General features: G+C 43.1%; 9 non-coding genes across 9 annotated transcripts; all 9 read right to left on the bottom strand.

Annotated features, from left to right (window-relative positions):
* Nucleotides 1–52: 52 nt before the first annotated feature.
* trnam-cau (transfer RNA methionine (anticodon CAU)) lies at nucleotides 53–125 on the bottom strand. The gene has a single exon. It is a non-coding gene; the product is annotated as a tRNA-Met (tRNA).
* Nucleotides 126–1904: 1779 nt separating this feature from the next.
* Nucleotides 1905–1977, bottom strand: trnam-cau (transfer RNA methionine (anticodon CAU)). Its single transcript has one exon. It is a non-coding gene; the product is annotated as a tRNA-Met (tRNA).
* Nucleotides 1978–8901: 6924 nt separating this feature from the next.
* Nucleotides 8902–8974, bottom strand: trnam-cau (transfer RNA methionine (anticodon CAU)). The gene has a single exon. It is a non-coding gene; the product is annotated as a tRNA-Met (tRNA).
* Nucleotides 8975–9170: 196 nt separating this feature from the next.
* trnag-gcc (transfer RNA glycine (anticodon GCC)) lies at nucleotides 9171–9241 on the bottom strand. Its single transcript has one exon. It is a non-coding gene; the product is annotated as a tRNA-Gly (tRNA).
* A 4098-nt stretch (nucleotides 9242–13339) lies between these two features.
* Nucleotides 13340–13410, bottom strand: trnag-gcc (transfer RNA glycine (anticodon GCC)). Its single transcript has one exon. It is a non-coding gene; the product is annotated as a tRNA-Gly (tRNA).
* Nucleotides 13411–17503: 4093 nt separating this feature from the next.
* On the bottom strand, nucleotides 17504–17574 carry trnag-gcc (transfer RNA glycine (anticodon GCC)). The gene has a single exon. It is a non-coding gene; the product is annotated as a tRNA-Gly (tRNA).
* A 1741-nt stretch (nucleotides 17575–19315) lies between these two features.
* trnag-gcc (transfer RNA glycine (anticodon GCC)) lies at nucleotides 19316–19386 on the bottom strand. The gene has a single exon. It is a non-coding gene; the product is annotated as a tRNA-Gly (tRNA).
* Nucleotides 19387–22679: 3293 nt separating this feature from the next.
* On the bottom strand, nucleotides 22680–22752 carry trnam-cau (transfer RNA methionine (anticodon CAU)). The gene has a single exon. It is a non-coding gene; the product is annotated as a tRNA-Met (tRNA).
* A 196-nt stretch (nucleotides 22753–22948) lies between these two features.
* On the bottom strand, nucleotides 22949–23019 carry trnag-gcc (transfer RNA glycine (anticodon GCC)). Its single transcript has one exon. It is a non-coding gene; the product is annotated as a tRNA-Gly (tRNA).
* Nucleotides 23020–23900: the final 881 nt, after the last annotated feature.

Below are 23900 nucleotides of genomic sequence, written 5' to 3'. Positions count from 1 at the left end.
TGGAAGGTAGAGGACCGCACATATGTCGAAGCTGTTCATTCTACGAAAAACCTGCCTCGTGTGAGGCTTGAACTCACGACCTTCAGATTATGAGACTGACGCGCTGCCAACTGCGCCAACGAGGCTGAGGGAATGCGCCTGCTAAATTGAAAAACAATTGTAAACACCTTTTCGCATTTCATAAAGACAATAGCATTGACACACTTAATTGGGTCTTCATTAATTGTCCTGAGAATAAATAGAAGGCTGAGACCTCTGTTACTGCATATCAGTCAGTCAAGCTGAGACTTTTAAAGAGGCGCTTGCATTGACCGGGAATCCAACCCGGGTCTCCCGCGTGGCAGGCGAGAATTCGACCACTGAACCACCAATGCCCACGTGTTGGAAAAAGGAGTTCCATTGAAGACGCCATCGCGTGTAGACAGAATCTTTTTCTTGATGGTCCATCAGTACTACATACTAAACCACATACTAACCTCATCACCACTGAACTACCAATGCCCACATTGTGTTCCACTGCACCACTGGACAGTCGCACTAATGACATTTGTACTTGGGACAGAATGTTTTGCTGAAAGGTAAAACAGTTTCGGAAACTGCCCAACCCTCGTGTGTACTCAAGAGATGGAGAGAAGGTAGAAGTGTCTTAAATCATCTTTATAGCATACCTTCCTTTTTCCCTTTGTTGTGTTTCATGCCATCCTAGTGGGGTGAGAATTTGCAGATGCAGAGGCGAGAATTCGACCACTGAACCACCAATGCCCATGTGCCGTAGAAAAGAGTTCTATTGAAGACGCCATCGCGTGTAGACAGAATGTTTTTTGATGGTCCATCAGTACTACGTACTAAACCACACACTAACCTCATCACCACTGAACTACCAATGCCCACATTGTGTTCCACTGCACCTCTGGACAGTCACACTAATGAAGTTAGTACTTGGGACAGAATGTTTTGTTGGAAAACTGTTTCGGAAGCTGTCCACCCATCACGTCTACTCAAGAGATGGAGAGAAGGTAGAAATGTCTTAAAACATCTTTATAGCATACCTTCCCTTTTTCCTTTGTTCTGTTTCATGCCCTTCTAGTGGTGTGAAAATTTGCAGGTGTTGAAATCTAAGCTCCTTGACTGGCACACATCTTGGGTATTAGACAGGGGAGCGCAATTCCTGGATGTCCGCTTTAGTTTGGCTTGAATTTTAGGTTTTATATATGCTTTAAGCATCTAGAGTTCACGGAAAAAAACACTTGTTCTCCTAAAGCCTTTATTCCTTTGTCCTTTGCATTACCAATGCTCTCTCTAGAAGGTAGAGGACTGCACATATGTCCAAGCTGGCCATTCTACAATAGACCTGCCTCGTGTCAGGCTTGACAAAAAATGTAAACACCACCTCATCACATCTATCCTCATCACCACTGAACTACCGAGGCTGAGGGAAAAAGCATGCTAAATTGAAAAAATGTAAACATCTTTTCGCATTTCACAAAGGCAATAGCATTGACGCCCTTAATTGAGTCTTCATTAATTGTCTTCAGACTATTGAGGTTAGTACTTGGGACAGAATGTTTTGTTGGATGGTAAAACAGTTTCGGAGGCTGCCCAGCCCTCACGTCTACTCAAGAGATGGAGAGAAGGTAGAACTGTCTCAAAACATCTTTATAGCATACCCTCCCTTTTTCCTTTGTTCTGTTTCATGTCATTCTAGTGGTGTGAAAATGTGCAGGTGTTGAAGTCTAAACTCCTTGACTGGCACAAATCTCGGTACTAGAGAGGGGAGCTGGAGTTCACGGAAAGAACACTTGTTGTGCTGAAGACTTTATTCCTTTGACCTTTGGATTACCAATGCTGTCTCTGGAAGGTAGAGGACCGCACATATGTCGAAGCTGTCCATTCTACGAAAAACCTGCCTCGTGTGAGGCTTGAACTCACGACCTTCAGATTATGAGACTGACGCGCTGCCAACTGCGCCAACGAGGCTGAGGGAATGCGCCTGCTAAATTGAAAAACAATTGTAAACTCCTTTTCGCATTTCATAAAGACAATAGCATTGACACACTTAATTGGGTCTTCATTAATTGTCCTGAGAATAAATAGAAGGCTGAGACCTCTGTTACTGCATATCAGTCAGTCAAGCTGAGACTTTTAAAGAGGCGCTTGCATTGACCGGGAATCCAACCCGGGTCTCCCGCGTGGCAGGCGAGAATTCGACCACTGAACCACCAATGCCCACGTGTTGGAAAAAGGAGTTCCATTGAAGACGCCATCGCGTGTAGACAGAATCTTTTTCTTGATGGTCCATCAGTACTACATACTAAACCACATACTAACCTCATCACCACTGAACTACCAATGCCCACATTGTGTTCCACTGCACCACTGGACAGTCGCACTAATGACATTTGTACTTGGGACAGAATGTTTTGCTGAAAGGTAAAACAGTTTCGGAAACTGCCCAACCCTCGTGTGTACTCAAGAGATGGAGAGAAGGTAGAAGTGTCTTAAATCATCTTTATAGCATACCTTCCTTTTTCCCTTTGTTGTGTTTCATGCCATCCTAGTGGGGTGAGAATTTGCAGATGCAGAGGCGAGAATTCGACCACTGAACCACCAATGCCCATGTGCCGTAGAAAAGAGTTCTATTGAAGACGCCATCGCGTGTAGACAGAATGTTTTTTGATGGTCCATCAGTACTACGTACTAAACCACACACTAACCTCATCACCACTGAACTACCAATGCCCACATTGTGTTCCACTGCACCTCTGGACAGTCACACTAATGAAGTTAGTACTTGGGACAGAATGTTTTGTTGGAAAACTGTTTCGGAAGCTGTCCACCCATCACGTCTACTCAAGAGATGGAGAGAAGGTAGAAATGTCTTAAAACATCTTTATAGCATACCTTCCCTTTTTCCTTTGTTCTGTTTCATGCCCTTCTAGTGGTGTGAAAATTTGCAGGTGTTGAAATCTAAGCTCCTTGACTGGCACACATCTTGGGTATTAGACAGGGGAGCGCAATTCCTGGATGTCCGCTTTAGTTTGGGTTGAATTTTAGGTTTATATATGCTTTAAGCATCTAGAGTTCACGGAAAAAAACACTTGTTCTCCTAAAGCCTTTATTCCTTTGTCCTTTGCATTACCAATGCTCTCTCTAGAAGGTAGAGGACTGCACATATGTCCAAGCTGGCCATTCTACAATAGACCTGCCTCGTGTCAGGCTTGACAAAAAATGTAAACACCTCATCACATCTATCCTCATCACCACTGAACTACCGAGGCTGAGGGAAAAAGCATGCTAAATTGAAAAAATGTAAACATCTTTTCGCATTTCACAAAGGCAATAGAATTGACGCCCTTAATTGAGTCTTCATTAATTGTCTTCAGACTATTGAGGTTAGTACTTGGGACAGAATGTTTTGTTGGATGGTAAAACAGTTTCGGAGGCTGCCCAGCCCTCACGTCTACTCAAGAGATGGAGAGAAGGTAGAAGTGTCTTAAATCATCTTTATAGCATACCTTCCTTTTTCCCTTTGTTGTGTTTCATGCCATTCTAGTGGGGTGAGAATTTGCAGATGCAGAGGCGAGAATTCGACCACTGAACCACCAATGCCCATGTGCCGGAGAAAGGAGTTCCATTGAAGACGCCATTGCGTGTAGACAGAATGTTTTTTGATGGTCCATCAGTACTACGTACTAAACCACATACTAACCTCATCACCACTGAACTACCAATGCCCACATTGTGTTCCACTGCACCACTGGACAGTCGCACTAATGACATTTGTACTTGGGACAGAATGTTTTGTTGAAAGGTAAAACTGTTTCGGAAGCTGTCCACCCATCACGTCTACTCAACAGATGGAGAGAAGGTAGAAATGTCTTAAAACATCTTTATAGCATACCTTCCCTTTTTCCTTTGTTCTGTTTCATGCCCTTCTAGTGGTGTGAAAATTTGTAGGTGTTGAAATCTAAGCTCCTTGACTGGCACACATCTTGGGTATTAGACAGGGGAGCGCAATTCCTGGATGTCCGCTTTAGTTTGGCTTGAATTTTAGGTTTTATATATGCTTTAAGCATCTAGAGTTCACGGAAAAAAACACTTGTTCTCCTAAAGCCTTTATTCCTTTGTCCTTTGCATTACCAATGCTCTCTCTAGAAGGTAGAGGACTGCACATATGTCCAAGCTGGCCATTCTACAATAGACCTGCCTCGTGTCAGGCTTGACAAAAAATGTAAACACCACCTCATCACATCTATCCTCATCACCACTGAACTACCGAGGCTGAGGGAAAAAGCATGCTAAATTGAAAAAATGTAAACATCTTTTCGCATTTCACAAAGGCAATAGCATTGACGCCCTTAATTGAGTCTTCATTAATTGTCTTCAGACTAATGAGGTTAGTACTTGGGACAGAATGTTTTGTTGGATGGTAAAACAGTTTCGGAGGCTGCCCAGCCCTCACGTCTACTCAAGAGATGGAGAGAAGGTAGAACTGTCTCAAAACATCTTTATAGAATACCCTCCCTTTTTCCTTTGTTCTGTTTCATTTCATTCTAGTGGTGTGAAAATGTGCAGGTGTTGAAGTCTAAGCTCCTTGACTGGCACAAATCTCGGTACTAGAGAGGGGAGCTGGAGTTCACAGAAAGAACACTTGTTGTGCTGAAGACTTTATTCCTTTGACCTTTGGATTACCAATGCTGTCTCTGGAAGGTAGAGGACCGCACATATGTCGAAGCTGTCCATTCTACGAAAAACCTGCCTCGTGTGAGGCTTGAACTCACGACCTTCAGATTATGAGACTGACGCGCCAACGAGGCTGAGGGAATGCTCCTGCTAAATTGAAAAACAATTGTAAACACCTTTTCGCATTTCATAAAGACAATAGCATTGACACACTTAATTGGGTCTTCATTAATTGTCCTGAGAATAAATAGAAGGCTGAGACCTCTGTTACTGCATATCAGTCAGTCAAGCTGAGACTTTTAAAGAGGCGCTTGCAGCCTAAACCACATACTAACCTCATCACCACTGAACTACCAATGCCCACATTGTGTTCCACTGCACCACTGGACAGTCGCACTAATGACATTTGTACTTGGGACAGAATGTTTTGCTGAAAGGTAAAACAGTTTCGGAAACTGCCCAACCCTCGTGTCTACTCAAGAGATGGAGAGAAGGTAGAAGTGTCTTAAATCATCTTTATAGCATACCTTCCTTTTTCCCTTTGTTGTGTTTCATACCATTCTAGTGTGGTGAGAATTTGCAGATGCAGAGGCGAGAATTCGACCACTGAACCACCAATGCCCATGTGCCGGAGAAAGGAGTTCCATTGAAGACGCCATCGCGTGTAGACAGAATGTTTTTTGATGGTCCATCAGTACTACGTACTAAACCCAACACTAACCTCATCACCACTGAACTACCAATGCCCACATTGTGTTCCACTGCACCTCTGGACAGTCACACTAATGAAGTTAGTACTTGGGACAGAATGTTTTGTTGGAAAACTGTTTCGGAAGCTGTCCACCCATCACGTCTACTCAAGAGATGGAGAGAAGGTAGAAATGTCTTAAAACATCTTTATAGCATACCTTCCCTTTTTCCTTTGTTCTGTTTCATGCCCTTCTAGTGGTGTGAAAATTTGCAGGTGTTGAAATCTAAGCTCCTTGACTGGCACACATCTTGGGTATTAGACAGGGGAGCGCAATTCCTGGATGTCCGCTTTAGTTTGGCTTGAATTTTAGGTTTTATATATGCTTTAAGCATCTAGAGTTCACGGAAAAAAACACTTGTTCTCCTAAAGCCTTTATTCCTTTGTCCTTTGCATTACCAATGCTCTCTCTAGAAGGTAGAGGACTGCACATATGTCCAAGCTGGCCATTCTACAATAGACCTGCCTCGTGTCAGGCTTGACAAAAAATGTAAACACCTCATCACATCTATCCTCATCACCACTGAACTACCGAGGCTGAGGGAAAAAGCATGCTAAATTGAAAAAATGTAAACATCTTTTCGCATTTCACAAAGGCAATAGCATTGACGCCCTTAATTGAGTCTTCATTAATTGTCTTCAGACTTATGAGGTTAGTACTTGGGACAGAATGTTTTGTTGTAAAACAGTTTCGGAGGCTGCCCAGCCCTCAAGTCTACTCAAGAGATGGAGAGAAGGTAGAACTGTCTCAAAACATCTTTATAGCATACCCTCCCTTTTTCCTTTGTTCTGTTTCATGCCCTTCTAGTGGTGTGAAAATTTGCAGGTGTTGAAATCTAAGCTCCTTGACTGGCACACATCTTGGGTATTAGATAGGGGAGCGCAATTCCTGGATGTCCGCTTTAGTTTGGGTTGAATTTTAGGTTTTATATATGCTTTAAGCATCTAGAGTTCACGGAAAAAAACACTTGTTCTCCTAAAGCCTTTATTCCTTTGTCCTTTGCATTACCAATGCTCTTTCTAGAAGGTAGAGGACTGCACATATGTCCAAGCTGGCCATTCTACAATAGACCTGCCTCGTGTCAGGCTTGACAAAAAATGTAAACACCTCATCACATCTATCCTCATCACCACTGAACTACCGAGGCTGAGGGAAAAAGCATGCTAAATTGAAAAAATGTAAACATCTTTTCGCATTTCACAAAGGCAATAGCATTGACGCCCTTAATTGAGTCTTCATTAATTGTCTTCAGACTATTGAGGTTAGTGCTTGGGACAGAATGTTTTGTTGGATGGTAAAACAGTTTCGGAGGCTGCCCAGCCCTCACGTCTACTCAAGAGATGGAGAGAAGGTAGAACTGTCTCAAAACATCTTTATAGCATACCCTCCCTTTTTCCTTTGTTCTGTTTCATGTCATTCTAGTGGTGTGAAAATGTGCAGGTGTTGAAGTCTAAGCTCCTTGACTGGCACAAATCTCGGTACTAGAGAGGGGAGCTGGAGTTCACGGAAAGAACACTTGTTGTGCTGAAGACTTTATTCCTTTGACCTTTGGATTACCAATGCTGTCTCTGGAAGGTAGAGGACCGCACATATGTCGAAGCTGTCCATTCTACGAAAAACCTGCCTCGTGTGAGGCTTGAACTCACGACCTTCAGATTATGAGACTGACGCGCCAACTGCGCCAACGAGGCTGAGGGAATGCGCCTGCTAAATTGAAAAACAATTGTAAACACCTTTTCGCATTTCATAAAGACAATAGCATTGACACACTTAATTGGGTCTTCATTAATTGTCCTGAGAATAAATAGAAGGCTGAGACCTCTGTTACTGCATATCAGTCAGTCAAGCTGAGACTTTTAAAGAGGCGCTTGCATTGACCGGGAATCCAACCCGGGTCTCCCGCGTGGCAGGCGAGAATTCGACCACTGAACCACCAATGCCCACGTGTTGGAAAAAGGAGTTCCATTGAAGACGCCATCGCGTGTAGATAGAATCTTTTTCTTGATGGTCCATCAGTACTACATACTAAACCACATACTAACCTCATCACCACTGAACTACCAATGCTCACATTGTGTTCCACTGCACCACTGGACAATCGCACTAATGACATTTGTAATTGGGACAGAATGTTTTGCTGAAAGGTAAAACAGTTTCGGAAACTGCCCAACCCTCGTGTCTACTCAAGAGATGGAGAGAAGGTAGAAGTGTCTTAAATCATCTTTATAGCATACCTTCCTTTTTCCCTTTGTTGTGTTTCATGCCATTCTAGTGGGGTGAGAATTTGCAGATGCAGAGGCGAGAATTCGACCACTGAACCACCAATGCCCATGTGCCGGAGAAAGGAGTTCCATTGAAGACGCCATCGCGTGTAGACAGAATGTTTTTTGATGGTCCATCAGTACTACGTACTAAACCCAACACTAACCTCATCACCACTGAACTACCAATGCCCACATTGTGTTCCACTGCACCTCTGGACAGTCACACTAATGAAGTTAGTACTTGGGACAGAATGTTTTGTTGGAAAACTGTTTCGGAAGCTGTCCACCCATCACGTCTACTCAAGAGATGGAGAGAAGGTAGAAATGTTTTAAAACATCTTTATAGCATACCTTCCCTTTTTCCTTTGTTCTGTTTCATGCCCTTCTAGTGGTGTGAAAATTTGCAGGTGTTGAAATCTAAGCTCCTTGACTGGCACACAGCTTGGGTATTAGACAGGGGAGCGCAATTCCTGGATGTCCGCTTTAGTTTGGCTTGAATTTTAGGTTTTATATATGCTTTAAGCATCTAGAGTTCACGGAAAAAAACACTTGTTCTCCTAAAGCCTTTATTCCTTTGTCCTTTCCATTACCAATGCTCTCTCTAGAAGGTAGAGGACTGCACATATGTCCAAGCTGGCCATTCTACAATAGACCTGCCTCGTGTCAGGCTTGACAAAAAATGTAAACACCTCATCACATCTATCCTCATCACCTACACGTGACCCTCAGCGTGGCTGAGGGAAAAAGCATGCTAAATTGAAAAAATGTAAACATCTTTTCGCATTTCACAAAGGCAATAGCATTGACGCCCTTAATTGAGTCTTCATTAATTGTCTTCAGACTATTGAGGTTAGTACTTGGGACAGAATGTTTTGTTGTAAAACAGTTTCGGAGGCTGCCCAGCCCTCAAGTCTACTCAAGAGATGGAGAGAAGGTAGAACTGTCTCAAAACATCTTTATAGCATACCCTCCCTTTTTCCTTTGTTCTGTTTCATGTCATTCTAGTGGTGTGAAAATGTGCAGGTGTTGAAGTCTAAGCTCCTTGACTGGCACAAGTCTCGGTACTAGAGAGGGGAGCTGGAGTTCACGGAAAGAACACTTGTTGTGCTGAAGACTTTATTCCTTTGACCTTTGGATTACCAATGCTGTCTCTGGAAGGTAGAGGACCGCACATATGTCGAAGCTGTCCATTCTACGAAAAAACCTGCCTCGTGTGAGGCTTGAACTCACGACCTTCAGATTATGAGACTGACGCGCTGCCAACTGCGCCAACGAGGCTGAGGGAATGAGCCTGCTAAATTGAAAAACAATTGTAAACACCTTTTCGCATTTCATAAAGACAATAGCATTGACACACTTAATTGGGTCTTCATTAATTGTCCTGAGAATAAATAGAAGGCTGAGACCTCTGTTACTGCATATCAGTCAGTCAAGCTGCGCTCATTTTGAGTTGTGAGACTTTTAAAGAGGTGCTTGCATTGGCCGGGAATCGAACCCGGGTCTCCCGCGTGGCAGGCGAGAATTCGACCACTGAACCACCAATGCCCACGTGTTGGAAAAAGGAGTTCCATTGAAGACGCCATCGCGTGTAGACAGAATCTTTTTCTTGATGGTCCATCAGTACTACATACTAAACCACATACTAACCTCATCACCACTGAACTACCAATGCCCACATTGTGTTCCACTGCACCACTGGACAGTCGCACTAATGACATTTGTACTTGGGACAGAATGTTTTGCTGAAAGGTAAAACAGTTTCGGAAACTGCCCAACCCTCGTCTCTACTCAAGAGATGGAGAGAAGGTAGAAGTGTCTTAAATCATCTTTATAGCATACCTTCCTTTTTCCCTTTGTTGTGTTTCATGCCATTCTAGTGGGGTGAGAATTTGCAGATGCAGAGGCGAGAATTCGATCACTGAACCACCAATGCCCATGTGCCGGAGAAAGGAGTTCCATTGAAGACGCCATTGCGTGTAGACAGAATGTTTTTTGATGGTCCATCAGTACTACGTACTAAACCACATACTAACCTCATCACCACTGAACTACCAATGCCCACATTGTGTTCCACTGCACCACTGGACAGTCGCACTAATGACATTTGTACTTGGGACAGAATGTTTTGTTGAAAGGTAAAACTGTTTCGGAAGCTGTCCACCCATCACGTCTACTCAACAGATGGAGAGAAGGTAGAAATGTCTTAAAACATCTTTATAGCATAACTTCCCTTTTTCCTTTGTTCTGTTTCATGCCCTTCTAGTGGTGTGAAAATTTGCAGGTGTTGAAATCTAAGCTCCTTGACTGGCACACATCTTGGGTATTAGACAGGAGAGCGCAATTCCTGGATGTCCGCTTTAGTTTGGCTTGAATTTTAGGTTTTATATATGCTTTAAGCATCTAGAGTTCACGGAAAAAAACACTTGTTCTCCTAAAGCCTTTATTCCTTTGTCCTTTGCATTACCAATGCTCTCTCTAGAAGGTAGAGGACTGCACATATGTCCAAGCTGGCCATTCTACAATAGACCTGCCTCGTGTCAGGCTTGACAAAAAATGTAAACACCACCTCATCACATCTATCCTCATCACCACTGAACTACCGAGGCTGAGGGAAAAAGCATGCTAAATTGAAAAAATGTAAACATCTTTTCGCATTTCACAAAGGCAATAGCATTGACGCCCTTAATTGAGTCTTCATTAATTGTCTTCAGACTAATGAGGTTAGTACTTGGGACAGAATGTTTTGTTGGATGGTAAAACAGTTTCGGAGGCTGCCCAGCCCTCACGTCTACTCAAGAGATGGAGAGAAGGTAGAACTGTCTCAAAACATCTTTATAGAATACCCTCCCTTTTTCCTTTGTTCTGTTTCATGTCATTCTAGTGGTGTGAAAATGTGCAGGTGTTGAAGTCTAAGCTCCTTGACTGGCACAAATCTCGGTACTAGAGAGGGGAGCTGAAGTTCACTGAAAGAACACTTGTTGTGCTGAAGACTTTATTCCTTTGACCTTTGGATTACCAATGCTGTCTCTGGAAGGTAGAGGACCGCACATATGTCGAAGCTGTCCATTCTACGAAAAAACCTGCCTCGTGTGAGGCTTGAACTCACGACCTTCAGATTATGAGACTGACGCGCCAACGAGGCTGAGGGAATGCTCCTGCTAAATTGAAAAACAATTGTAAACACCTTTTCGCATTTCATAAAGACAACAGCATTGACACACTTAATTGGGTCTTCATTAATTGTCCTGAGAATAAATAGAAGGCTGAGACCTCTGTTACTGCATATCAGTCAGTCAAGCTGAGACTTTTAAAGAGGCGCTTGCAGCCTAAACCACATACTAACCTCATCACCACTGAACTACCAATGCCCACATTGTGTTCCACTGCACCACTGGACAGTCGCACTAATGACATTTGTACTTGGGACAGAATGTTTTGCTGAAAGGTAAAACAGTTTCGGAAACTGCCCAACCCTCGTGTCTACTCAAGAGATGGAGAGAAGGTAGAAGTGTCTTAAATCATCTTTATAGCATACCTTCCTTTTTCCCTTTGTTGTGTTTCATACCATTCTAGTGGGGTGAGAATTTGCAGATGCAGAGGCGAGAATTCGACCACTGAACCACCAATGCCCATGTGCCGGAGAAAGGAGTTCCATTGAAGACGCCATCGCGTGTAGACAGAATGTTTTTTGATGGTCCATCAGTACTACGTACTAAACCCAACACTAACCTCATCACCACTGAACTACCAATGCCCACATTGTGTTCCACTGCACCTCTGGACAGTCACACTAATGAAGTTAGTACTTGGGACAGAATGTTTTGTTGGAAAACTGTTTCAGAAGCTGTCCACCCATCACGTCTACTCAAGAGATGGAGAGAAGGTAGAAATGTCTTAAAACATCTTTATAGCATACCTTCCCTTTTTCCTTTGTTCTGTTTCATGCCCTTCTAGTGGTGTGAAAATTTGCAGGTGTTGAAATCTAAGCTCCTTGACTGGCACACATCTTGGGTATTAGACAGGGGAGCGCAATTCCTGGATGTCCGCTTTAGTTTGGGTTGAATTTTAGGTTTATATATGCTTTAAGCATCTAGAGTTCACGGAAAAAAACACTTGTTCTCCTAAAGCCTTTATTCCTTTGTCCTTTGCATTACCAATGCTCTCTCTAGAAGGTAGAGGACTGCACATATGTCCAAGCTGGCCATTCTACAATAGACCTGCCTCGTGTCAGGCTTGACAAAAAATGTAAACACCTCATCACATCTATCCTCATCACCACTGAACTACCGAGGCTGAGGGAAAAAGCATGCTAAATTGAAAAAATGTAAACATCTTTTCGCATTTCACAAAGGCAATAGCATTGACGCCCTTAATTGAGTCTTCATTAATTGTCTTCAGACTAATGAGGTTAGTACTTGGGACAGAATGTTTTGTTGTAAAACAGTTTCGGAGGCTGCCCAGCCCTCAAGTCTACTCAAGAGATGGAGAGAAGGTAGAACTGTCTCAAAACATCTTTATAGCATACCCTCCCTTTTTCCTTTGTTCTGTTTCATGCCCTTCTAGTGGTGTGAAAATTTGCAGGTGTTGAAATCTAAGCTCCTTGACTGGCACACATCTTGGGTATTAGATAGGGGAGCGCAATTCCTGGATGTCCGCTTTAGTTTGGGTTGAATTTTAGGTTTTATATATGCTTTAAGCATCTAGAGTTCACGGAAAAAAACACTTGTTCTCCTAAAGCCTTTATTCCTTTGTCCTTTGCATTACCAATGCTCTTTCTAGAAGGTAGAGGACTGCACATATGTCCAAGCTGGCCATTCTACAATAGACCTGCCTCGTGTCAGGCTTGACAAAAAATGTAAACACCTCATCACATCTATCCTCATCACCACTGAACTACCGAGGCTGAGGGAAAAAGCATGCTAAATTGAAAAAATGTAAACATCTTTTCGCATTTCACAAAGGCAATAGCATTGACGCCCTTAATTGAGTCTTCATTAATTGTCTTCAGACTATTGAGGTTAGTACTTGGGACAGAATGTTTTGTTGGATGGTAAAACAGTTTCGGAGGCTGCCCAGCCCTCACGTCTACTCAAGAGATGGAGAGAAGGTAGAACTGTCTCAAAACATCTTTATAGCATACCCTCCCTTTTTCCTTTGTTCTGTTTCATGTCATTCTAGTGGTGTGAAAATGTGCAGGTGTTGAAGTCTAAGCTCCTTGACTGGCACAAATCTCGGTACTAGAGAGGGGAGCTGGAGTTCACGGAAAGAACACTTGTTGTGCTGAAGACTTTATTCCTTTGACCTTTGGATTACCAATGCTGTCTCTGGAAGGTAGAGGACCGCACATATGTCGAAGCTGTCCATTCTACGAAAAACCTGCCTCGTGTGAGGCTTGAATTCACGACCTTCAGATTATGAGACTGACGCGCCAACTGCGCCAACGAGGCTGAGGGAATGCGCCTGCTAAATTGAAAAACAATTTTAAACACCTTTTCGCATTTCATAAAGACAATAGCATTGACACACTTAATTGGGTCTTCATTAATTGTCCTGAGAATAAATAGAAGGCTGAGACCTCTGTTACTGCATATCAGTCAGTCAAGCTGCGCTCATTTTGAGTTGTGAGACTTTTAAAGAGGTGCTTGCATTGGCCGGGAATCGAACCCGGGTCTCCCGCGTGGCAGGCGAGAATTCGACCACTGAACCACCAATGCCCACGTGTTGGAAAAAGGAGTTCCATTGAAGACGCCATCGCGTGTAGACAGAATCTTTTTCTTGATGGTCCATCAGTACTACATACTAAACCACATACTAACCTCATCACCACTGAACTACCAATGCCCACATTGTGTTCCACTGCACCACTGGACAGTCGCACTAATGACATTTGTACTTGGGACAGAATGTTTTGCTGAAAGGTAAAACAGTTTCGGAAACTGCCCAACCCTCGTGTCTACTCAAGAGATGGAGAGAAGGTAGAAGTGTCTTAAATCATCTTTATAGCATACCTTCCTTTTTCCCTTTGTTGTGTTTCATGCCATTCTAGTGGGGTGAGAATTTGCAGATGCAGAGGCGAGAATTCGACCACTGAACCACCAATGCCCATGTGCCGGAGAAAGGAGTTCCATTGAAGACGCCATCGCGTGTAGACAGAATGTTTTTTGATGGTCCATCAGTACTACGTACTAAACCACACACTAACCTCATCACCACTGAACTACCAATGCCCACATTGTGTTCCACTGCACCTCTGGACAGTCACACTAATGAAGTTAGTACTTGGGACAGAATGTTTTGTTGGAAAACTGTTTCGGAAGCTGTCCACCCATCACGTCTACTCAAGAGATGGAGAGAAGGTAGAAATGTCTTAAAACATCTTTATAGCATACCTTCCCTTTTTCCTTTGTTCTGTTTCATGCCCTTCTAGTGGTGTGAAAATTTGCAGGTGTTGAAATCTAAGCTCCTTGACTGGCACACATCTTGGGTATTAGACAGGGGAGCGCAATTCCTGGATGTCCGCTTTAGTTTGGGTTGAATTTTAGGTTTTATATATGCTTTAAGCATCTAGAGTTCACGGAAAAAAACACTTGTTCTCCTAAAGCCTTTATTCCTTTGTCCTTTGCATTACCAATGCTCTCTCTAGAAGGTAGAGGACTGCACATATGTCCAAGCTGGCCATTCTACAATAGACCTGCCTCGTGTCAGGCTTGACAAAAAATGTAAACACCACCTCATCACATCTATCCTCATCACCACTGAACTACCGAGGCTGAGGGAAAAAGCATGCTAAATTGAAAAAATGTAAACATCTTTTCGCATTTCACAAAGGCAATAGCATTGACGCCCTTAATTGAGTCTTCATTAATTGTCTTCAGACTAATGAGGTTAGTACTTGGGACAGAATGTTTTGTTGGATGGTAAAACAGTTTCGGAGGCTGCCCAGCCCTCACGTCTACTCAAGAGATGGAGAGAAGGTAGAACTGTCTCAAAACATCTTTATAGAATACCCTCCCTTTTTCCTTTGTTCTGTTTCATGTCATTCTAGTGGTGTGAAAATGTGCAGGTGTTGAAGTCTAAGCTCCTTGACTGGCACAAATCTCGGTACTAGAGAGGGGAGCTGGAGTTCACGGAAAGAACACTTGTTGTGCTGAAGACTTTATTCCTTTGACCTTTGGATTACCAATGCTGTCTCTGGAAGGTAGAGGACCGCACATATGTCGAAGCTGTCCATTCTACGAAAAACCTGCCTCGTGTGAGGCTTGAACTCACGACCTTCAGATTATGAGACTGACGCGCCAACGAGGCTGAGGGAATGCTCCTGCTAAATTGAAAAACAATTGTAAACACCTTTTCGCATTTCATAAAGACAATAGCATTGACACACTTAATTGGGTCTTCATTAATTGTCCTGAGAATAAATAGAAGGCTGAGACCTCTGTTACTGCATATCAGTCAGTCAAGCTGAGACTTTTAAAGAGGCGCTTGCAGCCTAAACCACATACTAACCTCATCACCACTGAACTACCAATGCCCACATTGTGTTCCACTGCACCACTGGACAGTCGCACTAATGACATTTGTACTTGGGACAGAATGTTTTGCTGAAAGGTAAAACAGTTTCGGAAACTGCCCAACCCTCGTGTCTACTCAAGAGATGGAGAGAAGGTAGAAGTGTCTTAAATCATCTTTATAGCATACCTTCCTTTTTCCCTTTGTTGTGTTTCATACCATTCTAGTGGGGTGAGAATTTGCAGATGCAGAGGCGAGAATTCGACCACTGAACCACCAATGCCCATGTGCCGGAGAAAGGAGTTCCATTGAAGACGCCATCGCGTGTAGACAGAATGTTTTTTGATGGTCCATCAGTACTACGTACTAAACCCAACACTAACCTCATCACCACTGAACTACCAATGCCCACATTGTGTTCCACTGCACCTCTGGACAGTCACACTAATGAAGTTAGTACTTGGGACAGAATGTTTTGTTGGAAAACTGTTTCAGAAGCTGTCCACCCATCACGTCTACTCAAGAGATGGAGAGAAGGTAGAAATGTCTTAAAACATCTTTATAGCATACCTTCCCTTTTTCCTTTGTTCTGTTTCATGCCCTTCTAGTGGTGTGAAAATTTGCAGGTGTTGAAATCTAAGCTCCTTGACTGGCACACATCTTGGGTATTAGACAGGGGAGCGCAATTCCTGGATGTCCGCTTTAGTTTGGGTTGAATTTTAGGTTTTATATATGCTTTAAGCATCTAGAGTTCACGGAAAAAAACACTTGTTCTCCTAAAGCCTTTATTCCTTTGTCCTTTGCATTACCAATGCTCTCTCTAGAAGGTAGAGGACTGCACATATGTCCAAGCTGGCCATTCTACAATAGACCTGCCTCGTGTCAGGCTTGACAAAAAATGTAAACACCTCATCACATCTATCCTCATCACCACTGAACTACCGAGGCTGAGGGAAAAAGCATGCTAAATTGAAAAAATGTAAACATCTTTTCGCATTTCACAAAGGCAATAGCATTGACGCCCTTAATTGAGTCTTCATTAATTGTCTTCAGACTAATGAGGTTAGTACTTGGGACAGAATGTTTTGTTGTAAAACAGTTTCGGAGGCTGCCCAGCCCTCAAGTCTACTCAAGAGATGGAGAGAAGGTAGAACTGTCTCAAAACATCTTTATAGCATACCCTCCCTTTTTCCTTTGTTCTGTTTCATGCCCTTCTAGTGGTGTGAAAATTTGCAGGTGTTGAAATCTAAGCTCCTTGACTGGCACACATCTTGGGTATTAGATAGGGGAGCGCAATTCCTGGATGTCCGCTTTAGTTTGGGTTGAATTTTAGGTTTTATATATGCTTTAAGCATCTAGAGTTCACGGAAAAAAACACTTGTTCTCCTAAAGCCTTTATTCCTTTGTCCTTTGCATTACCAATGCTCTTTCTAGAAGGTAGAGGACTGCACATATGTCCAAGCTGGCCATTCTGCAATAGACCTGCCTCGTGTCAGGCTTGACAAAAAATGTAAACACCTCATCACATCTATCCTCATCACCACTGAACTACCGAGGCTGAGGGAAAAAGCATGCTAAATTGAAAAAATGTAAACATCTTTTCGCATTTCACAAAGGCAATAGCATTGACGCCCTTAATTGAGTCTTCATTAATTGTCTTCAGACTATTGAGGTTAGTACTTGGGACAGAATGTTTTGTTGGATGGTAAAACAGTTTCGGAGGCTGCCCAGCCCTCACGTCTACTCAAGAGATGGAGAGAAGGTAGAACTGTCTCAAAACATCTTTATAGCATACCCTCCCTTTTTCCTTTGTTCTGTTTCATGTCATTCTAGTGGTGTGAAAATGTGCAGGTGTTGAAGTCTAAGCTCCTTGACTGGCACAAATCTCGGTACTAGAGAGGGGAGCTGGAGTTCACGGAAAGAACACTTGTTGTGCTGAAGACTTTATTCCTTTGACCCTTGGATTACCAATGCTGTCTCTGGAAGGTAGAGGACCGCACATATGTCGAAGCTGTCCATTCTACGAAAAACCTGCCTCGTGTGAGGCTTGAATTCACGACCTTCAGATTATGAGACTGACGCGCCAACTGCGCCAACGAGGCTGAGGGAATGCGCCTGCTAAATTGAAAAACAATTTTAAACACCTTTTCGCATTTCATAAAGACAATAGCATTGACACACTTAATTGGGTCTTCATTAATTGTCCTGAGAATAAATAGAAGGCTGAGACCTCTGTTACTGCATATCAGTCAGTCAAGCTGCGCTCATTTTGAGTTGTGAGACTTTTAAAGAGGTGCTTGCATTGGCCGGGAATCGAACCCGGGTCTCCCGCGTGGCAGGCGAGAATTCGACCACTGAACCACCAATGCCCACGTGTTGGAAAAAGGAGTTCCATTGAAGACGCCATCGCGTGTAGACAGAATCTTTTTCTTGATGGTCCATCAGTACTACATACTAAACCACATACTAACCTCATCACCACTGAACTACCAATGCCCACATTGTGTTCCACTGCACCACTGGACAGTCGCACTAATGACATTTGTACTTGGGACAGAATGTTTTGCTGAAAGGTAAAACAGTTTCGGAAACTGCCCAACCCTCGTGTCTACTCAAGAGATGGAGAGAAGGTAGAAGTGTCTTAAATCATCTTTATAGCATACCTTCCTTTTTCCCTTTGTTGTGTTTCATGCCATTCTAGTGGGGTGAGAATTTGCAGATGCAGAGGCGAGAATTCGACCACTGAACCACCAATGCCCATGTGCCGGAGAAAGGAGTTCCATTGAAGACGCCATCGCGTGTAGACAGAATGTTTTTTGATGGTCCATCAGTACTACGTACTAAACCACACACTAACCTCATCACCACTGAACTACCAATGCCCACATTGTGTTCCACTGCACCTCTGGACAGTCACACTAATGAAGTTAGTACTTGGGACAGAATGTTTTGTTGGAAAACTGTTTCGGAAGCTGTCCACCCATCACGTCTACTCAAGAGATGGAGAGAAGGTAGAAATGTCTTAAAACATCTTTATAGCATACCTTCCCTTTTTCCTTTGTTCTGTTTCATGCCCTTCTAGTGGTGTGAAAATTTGCAGGTGTTGAAATCTAAGCTCCTTGACTGGCACACATCTTGGGTATTAGACAGGGGAGCGCAATTCCTGGATGTCCGCTTTAGTTTGGGTTGAATTTTAGGTTTTATATATGCTTTAAGCATCTAGAGTTCACGGAAAAAAACACTTGTTCTCCTAAAGCCTTTATTCCTTTGTCCTTTGCATTACCAATGCTCTCTCTAGAAGGTAGAGGACTGCACATATGTCCAAGCTGGCCATTCTACAATAGACCTGCCTCGTGTCAGGCTTGACAAAAAATGTAAACACCACCTCATCACATCTATCCTCATCACCACTGAACTACCGAGGCTGAGGGAAAAAGCATGCTAAATTGAAAAAATGTAAACATCTTTTCGCATTTCACAAAGGCAATAGCATTGACGCCCTTAATTGAGTCTTCATTAATTGTCTTCAGACTAATGAGGTTAGTACTTGGGACAGAATGTTTTGTTGGATGGTAAAACAGTTTCGGAGGCTGCCCAGCCCTCACGTCTACTCAAGAGATGGAGAGAAGGTAGAACTGTCTCAAAACATCTTTATAGAATACCCTCCCTTTTTCCTTTGTTCTGTTTCATGTCATTCTAGTGGTGTGAAAATGTGCAGGTGTTGAAGTCTAAGCTCCTTGACTGGCACAAATCTCGGTACTAGAGAGGGGAGCTGGAGTTCACAGAAAGAACACTTGTTGTGCTGAAGACTTTATTCCTTTGACCTTTGGATTACCAATGCTGTCTCTGGAAGGTAGAGGACCGCACATATGTCGAAGCTGTCCATTCTACGAAAAACCTGCCTCGTGTGAGGCTTGAACTCACGACCTTCAGATTATGAGACTGACGCGCTGCCAATTGTTAATTGTAAACACCTTTTCGCATTTCATAAAGACAATAGCATTGACACACTTAATTGGGTCTTCATTAATTGTCCTGAGAATAAATAGAAGGCTGAGACCTCTGTTACTGCATATCAGTCAGTCAAGCTGAGACTTTTAAAGAGGCGCTTGCATTGGCCGGGAATCGAACCCGGGTCTCCCGCGTGGCAGGCGAGAATTCGACCACTGAACCACCAATGCCCACGTGTTGTAAAAAGGAGTTCCATTGAAGACGCCATCGCGTGTAGACAGAATGTTTTTTGATGGTCCATCAGTACTACGTACTAAACCACACACTAACCTCATCATCACTGAACTACCAATGCCCACATTGTGTTCCACTGCACCTCTGGACAGTCACACTAATGAAGTTAGTACTTGGGACAGAATGTTTTGTTGGAAAACTGTTTCGGAAGCTGTCCACCCATCACGTCTACTCAAGAGATGGAGAGAAGGTAGAAATGTTTTAAAACATCTTTATAGCATACCTTCCCTTTTTCCTTTGTTCTGTTTCATGCCCTTCTAGTGGTGTGAAAATTTGCAGGTGTTGAAATCTAAGCTCCTTGACTGGCACACATCTTGGGTATTAGACAGGGGAGCGCAATTCCTGGATGTCCGCTTTAGTTTGGGTTGAATTTTAGGTTTTATATATGCTTTAAGCATCTAGAGTTCACGGAAAAAAACACTTGTTCTCCTAAAGCCTTTATTCCTTTGTCCTTTGCATTACCAATGCTCTCTCTAGAAGGTAGAGGACTGCACATATGTCCAAGCTGGCCATTCTACAATAGACCTGCCTCGTGTCAGGCTTGACAAAAAATGTAAACACCTCATCACATCTATCCTCATCACCACTGAACTACCGAGGCTGAGGGAAAAAGCATGCTAAATTGAAAAAATGTAAACATCTTTTCGCATTTCACAAAGGCAATAGCATTGACGCCCTTAATTGAGTCTTCATTAATTGTCTTCAGACTATTGAGGTTAGTACTTGGGACAGGATGTTTTGTTGGATGGTAAAACAGTTTCGGAGGCTGCCCAGCCCTCACGTCTACTCAAGAGATGGAGAGAAGGTAGAACTGTCTCAAAACATCTTTATAGCATACCCTCCCTTTTTCCTTTGTTCTGTTTCATGTCATTCTAGTGGTGTGAAAATGTGCAGGTGTTGAAGTCTAAGCTCCTTGACTGGCACAAATCTCGGTACTAGAGAGGGGAGCTGGAGTTCACGGAAAGAACACTTGTTGTGCTGAAGACTTTATTCCTTTGACCTTTGGATTACCAATGCTGTCTCTGGAAGGTAGAGGACCGCACATATGTCGAAGCTGTCCATTCTACGAAAAACCTGCCTCGTGTGAGGCTTGAACTCACGACCTTCAGATTATGAGACTGACGCGCCAACGAGGCTGAGGGAATGCTCCTGCTAAATTGAAAAACAATTGTAAACACCTTTTCGCATTTCATAAAGACAATAGCATTGACACACTTAATTGGGTCTTCATTAATTGTCCTGAGAATAAATAGAAGGCTGAGACCTCTGTTACTGCATATCAGTCAGTCAAGCTGAGACTTTTAAAGAGGCGCTTGCAGCCTAAACCACATACTAACCTCATCACCACTGAACTACCAATGCCCACATTGTGTTCCACTGCACCACTGGACAGTCGCACTAATGACATTTGTACTTGGGACAGAATGTTTTGCTGAAAGGTAAAACAGTTTCGGAAACTGCCCAACCCTCGTGTCTACTCAAGAGATGGAGAGAAGGTAGAAGTGTCTTAAATCATCTTTATAGCATACCTTCCTTTTTCCCTTTGTTGTGTTTCATGCCATTCTAGTGGGGTGAGAATTTGCAGATGCAGAGGCGAGAATTCGACCACTGAACCACCAATGCCCATGTGCCGGAGAAAGGAGTTCCATTGAAGACGCCATCGCGTGTAGACAGAATGTTTTTTGATGGTCCATCAGTACTACGTACTAAACCCAACACTAACCTCATCACCACTGAACTACCAATGCCCACATTGTGTTCCACTGCACCTCTGGACAGTCACACTAATGAAGTTAGTACTTGGGACAGAATGTTTTGTTGGAAAACTGTTTCGGAAGCTGTCCACCCATCACGTCTACTCAAGAGATGGAGAGAAGGTAGAAATGCTCATCCTCATCACCACTGAACTACCGAGGCTGAGGAAAAAAGCATGCTAAATTGAAAAAATGTAAACATCTTTTCGCATTTCACAAAGGCAATAGCATTGACGCCCTTAATTGAGTCTTCATTAATTGTCTTCAGACTAATGAGGTTAGTACTTGGGACAGAATGTTTTGTTGTAAAACAGTTTCGGAGGCTGCCCAGCCCTCAAATCTACTCAAGAGATGGAGAGAAGGTAGAACTGTCTCAAAACATCTTTATAGCATACCCTCCCTTTTTCCTTTGTTCTGTTTCATGCCCTTCTAGTGGTGTGAAAATTTGCAGGTGCCCACATTGTGTTCCACTGCAACACTGGACAGTCGCACTAATGACATTTGTACTTGGGACAGAATGTTTTGTTGAAAGGTAAAACTGTTTCGGAAGCTGTCCACCCATCACGTCTACTCAACAGATGGAGAGAAGGTAGAAATGTCTTAAAACATCTTTATAGCATACCTTCCCTTTTTCCTTTGTTCTGTTTCATGCCCTTCTAGTGGTGTGAAAATTTGCAGGTGTTGAAATCTAAGCTCCTTGACTGGCACACATCTTGGGTATTAGACAGGGGAGCGCAATTCCTGGATGTCCGCTTTAGTTCGGCTTGAATTTTAGGTTTTATATATGCTTTAAGCATCTAGAGTTCACGGAAAAAAACACTTGTTCTCCTAAAGCCTTTATTCCTTTGTCCTTTGCATTACCAATGCTCTCTCTAGAAGGTAGAGGACTGCACATATGTCCAAGCTGGCCATTCTACAATAGACCTGCCTCGTGTCAGGCTTGACAAAAAATGTAAACACCTCATCACATCTATCCTCATCACCTACACGTGACCCTCAGCGTGGCTGAGGGAAAAAGCATGCTAAATTGAAAAAATGTAAACATCTTTTCGCATTTCACAAAGGCAATAGCATTGACGCCCTTAATTGAGTCTTCATTAATTGTCTTCAGACTATTGAGGTTAGTACTTGGGACAGAATGTTTTGTTGTAAAACAGTTTTGGAGGCTGCCCAGCCCTCAAGTCTACTCAAGAGATGGAGAGAAGGTAGAACTGTCTCAAAACATCTTTATAGCATACCCTCCCTTTTTCCTTTGTTCTGTTTCATGTCATTCTAGTGGTGTGAAAATGTGCAGGTGTTGAAGTCTAAGCTCCTTGAGTGGCACAAGTCTCGGTACTAGAGAGGGGAGCTGGAGTTCACGGAAAGAACACTTGTTGTGCTGAAGACTTTATTCCTTTGACCTTTGGATTACCAATGCTGTCTCTGGAAGGTAGAGGACCGCACATATGTCGAAGCTGTCCATTCTACGAAAAACCTGCCTCGTGTGAGGCTTGAACTCACGACCTTCAGATTATGAGACTGACGCGCTGCCAACTGCGCCAACGAGGCTGAGGGAATGAGCCTGCTAAATTGAAAAACAATTGTAAACACCTTTTCGCATTTCATAAACACAATAGCATTGACACACTTAATTGGGTCTTCATTAATTGTCCTGAGAATAAATAGAAGGCTGAGACCTCTGTTACTGCATATCAGTCAGTCAAGCTGCGCTCATTTTGAGTTGTGAGACTTTTAAAGAGGTGCTTGCATTGGCCGGGAATCGAACCCGGGTCTCCCGCGTGGCAGGCGAGAATTCGACCACTGAACCACCAATGCCCACGTGTTGGAAAAAGGAGTTCCATTGAAGACGCCATCGCGTGTAGACAGAATCTTTTTCTTGATGGTCCATCAGTACTACATACTAAACCACATACTAACCTCATCACCACTGAACTACCAATGCCCACATTGTGTTCCACTGCACCACTGGACAGTCGCACTAATGACATTTGTACTTGGGACAGAATGTTTTGCTGAAAGGTAAAACAGTTTCGGAAACTGCCCAACCCTCGTCTCTACTCAAGAGATGGAGAGAAGGTAGAAGTGTCTTAAATCATCTTTATAGCATACCTTCCTTTTTCCCTTTGTTGTGTTTCATGCCATTCTAGTGGGGTGAGAATTTGCAGATGCAGAGGCGAGAATTCGACCACTGAACCACCAATGCCCATGTGCCGGAGAAAGGAGTTCCATTGAAGACGCCATTGCGTGTAGACAGAATGTTTTTTGATGGTCCATCAGTACTACGTACTAAACCACATACTAACCTCATCACCACTGAACTACCAATGCCCACATTGTGTTCCACTGCACCACTGGACAGTCGCACTAATGACATTTGTACTTGGGACAGAATGTTTTGTTGAAAGGTAAAACTGTTTCGGAAGCTGTCCACCCATCACGTCTACTCAACAGATGGAGAGAAGGTAGAAATGTCTTAAAACATCTTTATAGCATACCTTCCCTTTTTCCTTTGTTCTGTTTCATGCCCTTCTAGTGGTGTGAAAATTTGCAGGTGTTGAAATCTAAGCTCCTTGACTGGCACACATCTTGGGTATTAGACAGGGAGCGCAATTCCTGGATGTCCGCTTTAGTTTGGCTTGAATTTTAGGTTTTATATATGCTTTAAGCATCTAGAGTTCACGGAAAAAAACACTTGT

The sequence above is a fragment of the Channa argus genome, unplaced genomic scaffold, assembly GCF_033026475.1.
Source record: "Channa argus isolate prfri unplaced genomic scaffold, Channa argus male v1.0 Contig022, whole genome shotgun sequence".
Taxonomy (NCBI): domain Eukaryota; kingdom Metazoa; phylum Chordata; class Actinopteri; order Anabantiformes; family Channidae; genus Channa; species Channa argus.
This window is presented reverse-complemented; position numbering and strand designations above follow the sequence as displayed.